Below are 7,897 nucleotides of genomic sequence, written 5' to 3'. Positions count from 1 at the left end.
ATTACTGTCTGGTAATAGGGTCAAGTGCAGCAAGGAAAGACCAAGCAAAGCAAAGCTGACTCAAAACAGAGCAGCACACCTTGGATTTAATTCTTCAGGATCGGTGTCCCGTCCGTGGGACGGTTGAGCTAACGTAGGCTAATGTGATTAGCATGAGGTTGTAAGAAACAAACAAAAATCCCAGGACATAGACATGTCTGATATTGGCAGAAAGCTTAAATTCTTGTTAATCTAACTGCACTGTCCAATTTACAGTAGCTATTAGAGTGAAATAAACCATGCTATTGTTTGAGGAGAGTGCACAATTATGAACTTGAAAATGTATTAATAAAACAATTAGGCACATTTGGGCAGTCTTGATACAACATTTTGAATAGATATGCAAAATTTCACTGATTCACTCTAAAACGTTGCCCGTGTGGTGCTGCCATCTAGTGGCCAAAGTCTAAATTGCACCTTGGCTAGACTAATTCATGATGCCCTTTCTCATGCAATTCAAATATGACGGTACGTCATATTATCTTTTACCAGATCTAATGGGTTATATTCTCCGACATTTCCTTCACATTTCCACAAACTTCAAAGTGTTTCCTTTCAAATGGTATCAAGAACATGCATATCCTTGCATCAGGTCCTGAGTTACAGGCAGTTAGATTTGGGCATGTCATTTTAGTCAAATGTATTTTATTTTTTTAAAGGGAGAGCTATTACCAAACAAGTAGTGTGTTCTGCTGTCAATTACATTTTTAAAGGTGTAGATTTGTGGAGCCTGCAAGAACATCAGACATCTCTTAGACATGATCTCAAGGACACATCATTCTCAGGCAGCTGTAGTCCTCATAACTGTAGGAAGTGTATCTCTGGTGTCATGTCACCTCGTTTTGTTGTCAGACAGAACAGGACCTCTGGGGTTGGATCTATGTGTAGGGTTCATCCTCTTCTTCCTATGACTTAGAGGTATGTAAAATTACGAAAACTGTATGCACTCGTAAGTTGCTCTGGATAAGAGTGTCTGCTAAATGACAAATGTGACCCACCACCTGGATTCGATCCTATGTAAGCAAGCTGTTTAACTTCTGTAGGACTGGGGGGAAGTATTGAGTAGCTTGGATAAAAAGGTGCCCAGAGTAAACTGCCTGCTACTCAGTCCTAAAAGCTAGAATATGCATATAATTAGTCGATTTGGATGGAAAACACTCTGAAATTTCTAAAACTGTTTGAATGATGTCTGTGAGTATTACAGAACTCATATGGCAGGCAAAACCCTGATCAATAAAACCCACCAGAAAGTGGGAAATCGGAGGTTTGAAGTTTTTCAAGTCATTGCCTATCGAAAATACAGTGTCCATGGGGCCATATTGCAATTCCTAAGGCTTCCACTAGATGTCAACAGTCTTTAGAACCTTGTTTGATGTTTCTACTGTGCAGGAGGGGGGAATGGGAGCTGAATGAGTCAGAGGTTTGCCAGAGTGGCATGAACTGATCACGCGCGCTCACGTGAGAGCGACCTGCGTTCCATTGCATTTCTACAGACAAAGGAATTCTCCGGTTGAAACATTATTGAAGATTTATGTTAACCTCTCTGCGCACTGAACCCGCTACCGGGCTGAAATTCCACAACATACGCTGATCGCTACATTAATAGTCATATTAAACATTCATGAAAATCAAGTGTCTCACATGTATCGAAAGCCTAAAATCTTGCTAATCCAACTGCGTTGTCAGATTTAAGAAAGGATTTACTGCGAAAGAATACGATGCGATTATCTGAGCATAGAGCCCCATAAAAAACAACAATTTTAACCAGCACAGGCGTAACATATTCACAAACTGCATTAAAATAAATTGTTTACCTTTGACGATCTTCGTCTGTTTGCAATTCCAATGCTCATTGTTACACAATGAATGGTCTTTTGTTTGATAAAATCCGTTTTTATAGCCTAACACGAAACATTTTATGAACCGCTTGTGTCGTGAATTCCGTCTCATTCAATTTTCGACGACACATTCCAGGTAAATAACCCACACAGAACGTGACTTTTCCAGTCATGTTTGGTTTCACTGCAATCAACTGGTTTGTTTGTAACACAATCAAACCTGATGGGCCATTTTGCGGGACGTATTGACTGAAAGAAACTGATTTGAAGACAACAAGTCATGACATCATTGTGCACCAATGATTTGCCCGCTGTTTCGTTGATTGACTGTCTTTTAACCCAATGACCACTGATCGTCTTGAAATCTAGCTGGGTAGATAGCCAATGAGCTGAGCTAAACGGCAATAGGCCATGTTTATGTGTTGCAAGACCAACCCATGTAGTAAGCTCCAGCGTAAAGTGAGTCATTCCCTATTGAAGTTTCATACCGGAAGGAGAAACACATATTACGCACTGCATTGTTTGGTAAACGCGCAGATTCAGCTGTTAATATATCAATCATTATGGCGACTAAGTCAGGGAAAGCTAAATCTAAGTCTAGATATACAGATGTACACACAATTTTAGAATAAATTGATGAGGTGAGACAGAGATTGTTGTAGGAGGATTCATTTAGCGATTGTGGAGGAATATATTTTTGAACCAGCAACAGCCACTCTAAAATGGTGCACTTGTATGTTTGAGGAATTTTAATTATGGGATTTCTGTTGTTTTGAATTTGGCGCCCTGCACATTCACTGCCTGTTGTTGAGGTGGGAAGCTATTGTCCCACATATCCCAGAGAGGTTTAACCTATGGGCTCACTTTTGCAATTATTGCTTTCCTCTTTCTCAATCAAATTGGTTGTACATCCCTTGGGATGTATTTATATGTCAACTTACCCATGTTCTTTCATTTGCTGATTTTCAGCAAAAGTTTTCATCTGGCAGTATCTGCTTTCTGTGTTGTTCAAGTCATGCCAGACGCCAAAATCTCCTCTGAGGGAGAGGCCGAGGTCCAGGTCCTCACAACTGGCTACAAATGTATTTGGCTTCTCTACACTCCCAGAGAAGAGGTTGCTTCTCCCAGAGTGAAGAAATGGCTCCAGAAATGGTTTCACCAGCAACGGTTTCACTTCTAACCTACAAAGCATTACATGGATTTGCTCCTTTTCTGATTTGGTCCTGCCGTACATACCTACACGCTACAGTCTCAAGACACAGGCCTCCTTACTGTCCCTATAATTTCTAAGCAAACTGCTGGAGGCAGGGCTTTCTCTTATAGATCTCCATTTTTATAGAATGGTCTGACTATCCATGTGAGAGACGCAGACTCAACCTTTAAGTCTTTACTGAAGACTCATCTCTTCAGTAGGTCCTATGATTGAGTGTAGTCTGGCCCAGGGGTGCGAAGGTGAACGGCAAAGCACTGGAGTGACAAACCCCCCTTGCTGTCTCTGCTTGGCCGGCTCCCCTCTCTCCACTGGGATTCTCTGCCTCCGACCCTATTACAAGGGCTGAGTCACTGGCTTGCTCATGCTCTTACATCCTTCCTGTCCTCGTGGGAGATGTTCCTGGGCTATACTCGGCCTTGTCTCAGGGTAGAAAGTTAGTCGTCTGTTGATATGCCTTTGGTTGTGTGGGGGCTGTGCTTTGGAAAAGTGGGTGGGGTTATTTCTTGCCTAGTTTGCCCCGGGTTATCTTTGGATGGGGCCACAGTGTCCTCCGACCCCCCCTATCTCAGTCTCCAGCTGCAATAGTCTGTGCCGGGTGTCTAGGGTCAGTCTTATCTGGTGTCCTGTGTGATCTTAGGGATGCTTCCTCTAATGTTTCCATCTCTCTCCCGTCCCGGGGCCATAGGACCTCAGAACTACCTGGACTGAAAACCTCCTGGCTGTCCCAAGTCAACGTTGTCGTTCTGCTGATCCAGTTTCTGCTGTTGTGAATGCAGCTATGGAACCCTGACCAGCTACCTTGTCCCACACCTGCTATCTCGACCTCTGAATGCTCAGCTATGAAAAGCCAACTGATACAGTGGCTTGCAAAAGTATTCACCCCCTGGCATTTTTCCTATTTTGTTGCCTTACAACCTGGAATTAAAATAGAATTTTGGAGGGGTTGTATAATTTGATTTACACAACATGCCTACCACTTTGAAGATGCAAAATATTTTCTCTTGTGAAACAAACAAGAAATAAGACAAAAAAAACAGAAAACTTGAGCGTGCATGACTATTCACCCCCCCAAAGTCAATACTTTGTAGAGACACCTTTTGCAGCAATTACAGCTGCAAGTCTCTTGGGGTATGTCTCTATAAGCTTGGCACATCTAGCAACTGGGATTTTTGCCCATTCTTCAAGGCAAAACAGCTCCAGCTACTTCAATTAGGATGGGTTCTGCTGGTGTACAGCAATCTTTAAGTCATACCACAGATTCTCAATTGGATTGAGGTCTGGGCTTTGACTAGACCATTCCAAGACATGTAAATGTTTCCCCTTAAACCACTCGAGTGTTGTTTTAGCAGTATACTTAGGGTCATTGTCCTGCTGGAAGGTGAACCTCCATCTCAGTCTCAAACCTCTGGAAGACTGAAACAGGTTTCCCTCAAGAATTTCCCAATGAAAAACATCCCCACGGCATGATGCTGCCACCACCATTCTTCAGTGTGGGGATGGTATCTTGGGGTGATGTGAGGTGTTGGGTTTGCGCCATACATAGCGTTTTCCTTGATGGCCAAAAAGTTACATTTTAGCCTCATCTGACCAGAGTACCTTCTTCCATATGTTTGGGGAGTCTCCCACATGCCTTTTGGCAAACACCAAACATGTTTGCTTATTTTTTTCTGGCCAATCTTCCGTAAAGCGCAGCTCTGTGGAGTGTACAGCTTAAAGTGGTCCTATGGACAGATACTCTAATCTCCGCTGTGGAGCTTTGCAGCTCCTTCAGGCTAACCTTTGGTCTCTTTGTTGCCTCTATGATTAATGCCCTCCTTGCCTGGTCCCTGAGTTCTGGTGGGCAGCCCTCTCTTGGCAGGTTTGTTGTGGTGCCATATTCTTTCACATTTTTTATAACTGATTTAATGGTGCTCCGTGGGATGTTCAAAGTTTCTGATATTTTTTTATAACCCAACCCTGAGCTATACTTCTCCACAACTTTGTCTCTGACCTTTTTGGAGAACTCCTTGGTGGTGCCCCTTGCATATTGGTGTTGCTGACTGGGGCCTTTCAGAACAGGTACTCATATACTCAGATCATGTGACACTTAGATCGCACACAGGTGGACTTCATTTAACTAATTATGTGACTTCTGAAGGTAATTGGTTGCACCAGATCTTATTTAGGGGCTTCATAGCAAAGGGGGTGAATACATATGAACGCACCACTTTTCCATTTAAGTAATTTTTTTAATTTCACTTCACCAATTTGGACTATTTTGTGTATTTCCATTACATGAAATACAAATACAAATCTATTTTTATATTACAAGTTGTAATGCAACAAAATAGGAAAAACGCCAAGAAGGGTGAATACTTTTGCAAGGCACTGTACCTTTTACATCAGCTGAAATAGAGCTTTTGTTCCAGGCTAACATCCTTCACTCCATATTCTGGAGGAGGAGGATGAGAAGAAGAAGGAGAAGGAGATGGAGGGGGAGGAGAAAGAGGAGGTGGAGAAGAAGAAGAAGGAGGAGATGGATGAGGAGGAGATGAAAAAGGAGGAGGAGGAGGAGGAGAAGAAGAAGGAGGAGATGGATGAGGAGGAGATGGATGAGGAGGAGATGAAAAAGGAGGAGGAGGAGGAGGAGAAGAAGGAGGAGGGGAAGAAAATCAGAGGGACATTGTAATTTCATGTGTTCCAGTGGAGGGTTCAGAACCACTGGTGGTGAGGGTGGAGGCTGTGTCGGGGGTGCTAAGGGAGAGGTTTATTTTTCTCATGGTGATTTCTTTGTAGACTTGGTTTAATTCTTGATGGAGACTCTGACTGACATGACAAGGATGTTCGTCGTCAGAGACCGTTTTAAAAACATAGAAAATGTGGCACCAGTCTTTGTCTGAGGCTTTATTTCCCAGACCTTTTAGACAGTAATACAGTGCTGTAACCATTGATGCATTGATAAATAATTTCAAGTTTCAAGTTTTAATGTCATGTGTACAAGTATAGTGCAATGTCTTTCTTGCAAGCTCTAAACACAACAATGCAGTAATCAATACCAATATAGTACTAAAAATAACACAAGGTAGAACAAAAACACAAAATAAGTGTCCCGCCCTGACCTTAGAGAGCTTCTTATGCCTCTATTTTGGTTTGGTCCGAGTGTGATTTGGGGTGGGCATTCTATATTATTTTTTCTATGTTTTGTATTTCTTTATTTTGACCGGGTATGGTTCTCAATCAGGGACAGCTGACTATCGTTGTCTCTGATTGGAAACCATACTTAGATAGGGAAAAAGCTACCTATGTTTTGTGGGTAGTTGTTTCCTGTTTAGTGTTTTCTGCACCTGACAGGACTGTTTCGTTATTCACTGTGTTCTTTTTGTTTCAGTGTTCAGTTAAATAAAGTCATGAACACGCTGTGCTTTGGTCCGATTCCTCCTCCTCAGACGACGACACCCGTTACATTATGAAGAACGGGAAAAAGTAAGAAGCTATACACAGGGTCAGTTCCAGTGGCATATTTCCAATGTGCAGGGATACTGGAGTGATAGAGGTAGATAAGTATAGGGGTTAGGTGACTAGGCATCAGTATATATGCCCAGACACCTAAACAGAGTAGCAGCAGCATAAATGCTGATTTTCATGTGCGTGTGCGCAGTGGTGTAAAGTGCTTAATTAAGTAAAAATGCTTTGGGGTATCTGTACTTTACTTTACAATTTATATTTGACTACTTTTACCTCACTACATATTCCTAAAGAAAATACTGTGCTATTTTTACTCCATACATTTTCTCTGACAAACAAAAGATCTCATTACATTTGGAATGCTTAGCAGGACAGGAAGACGGTCCAATTCACGCACTTATTGTAACGTCTTTCTTCCTGGGAAGGAGAGGCGGACCAAAACGCAGCGTGGTTAGAGTTAAACATCTTTAATCAAGACGAATACCGAGAAAACACTACAAATATACAAAACAATAAATGTGAAAACCGAAAACAGTCCTGTGTGGTGAAACAGACATGGAAATAATCACCCCCAACACAAGCTACCTAAATATGGTTCCCAATCAGAGACAATGACTAACACCTGCCTCTGATTGAGAACCATATCAGGTCAACCACAGAAACAGACAAACTAGACACACAACATAGAATGCCCACCCAGCTCACGTCCTGACCAACACTAAAACAAGGAAAACACACAAGAACTATGGTCAGAACGTGACACTTATCAAGATAACATCTCTGGCATCTCTATTGCCTCTGATCTGACGGACTCACTAAACCACAAATGCTTTGTTTGTAAATGATATCTGAGTGTTGGAGAATGCCCCTGGCTACCCACAAATAAACAAGAAAACAGTGCCGCCTGGTTTGCTTATTAATATAAGACATTTTAAATCATTATACTTATACTTGTGATACTTAAATACATTTTAGCAATTACATGTACCTTTTGTACTTAAAATCAAATACATTTAGACTTCTACTCAAGTAGTATTTTACTGGGTGACTTTCACTTTTACCTGAGCCATTTTTTCTATTAAGGTATCGTTACTTTTACTCAAGTATGACAATTGGGTACTTTTTCCACCACTGTGTGTGTTTTGACTTACTATAGATGTGTGTGTGTGTGTGTATGTTGTGTGTGTGTTGGAGTGTCAGTGTGTGTGAGTGTGTGGAGTCTTGTAGTGTGCATAGAGGCAGTGCAGAAATAAAATACAAGGGTCAACTGAGATAGTCTGTGTAGCCATTATGTTAGTTATGTTATTGCTTGGGGATAGAAGCTATTCAGGAGCCTGTTGGTGTGAGACTTGATGCTCCGGTA

At 41.8% G+C, this 7,897-nt stretch overlaps 1 long non-coding RNA gene across 1 annotated transcript; it reads right to left on the bottom strand.

Moving 5' to 3' along the window:
• Positions 1 to 699: 699 nt before the first annotated feature.
• Positions 700 to 3,499, bottom strand: LOC118937876. The gene is made up of 2 exons (XR_005035290.1): positions 2,819 to 3,499; positions 700 to 950 (listed from the first exon to the last, which is right to left on the bottom strand). It is a non-coding gene; the product is annotated as an uncharacterized LOC118937876 (long non-coding RNA).
• Between the last annotated feature and the right edge of the window lie 4,398 nt (positions 3,500 to 7,897).

Source organism: Oncorhynchus mykiss, chromosome 12 (genome assembly GCF_013265735.2).
Source record: "Oncorhynchus mykiss isolate Arlee chromosome 12, USDA_OmykA_1.1, whole genome shotgun sequence".
Lineage (NCBI taxonomy): Eukaryota > Metazoa > Chordata > Actinopteri > Salmoniformes > Salmonidae > Oncorhynchus > Oncorhynchus mykiss.
Note: the sequence above shows the minus strand (reverse complement) of the source record. Positions and strands in the feature narration are given on the sequence as shown.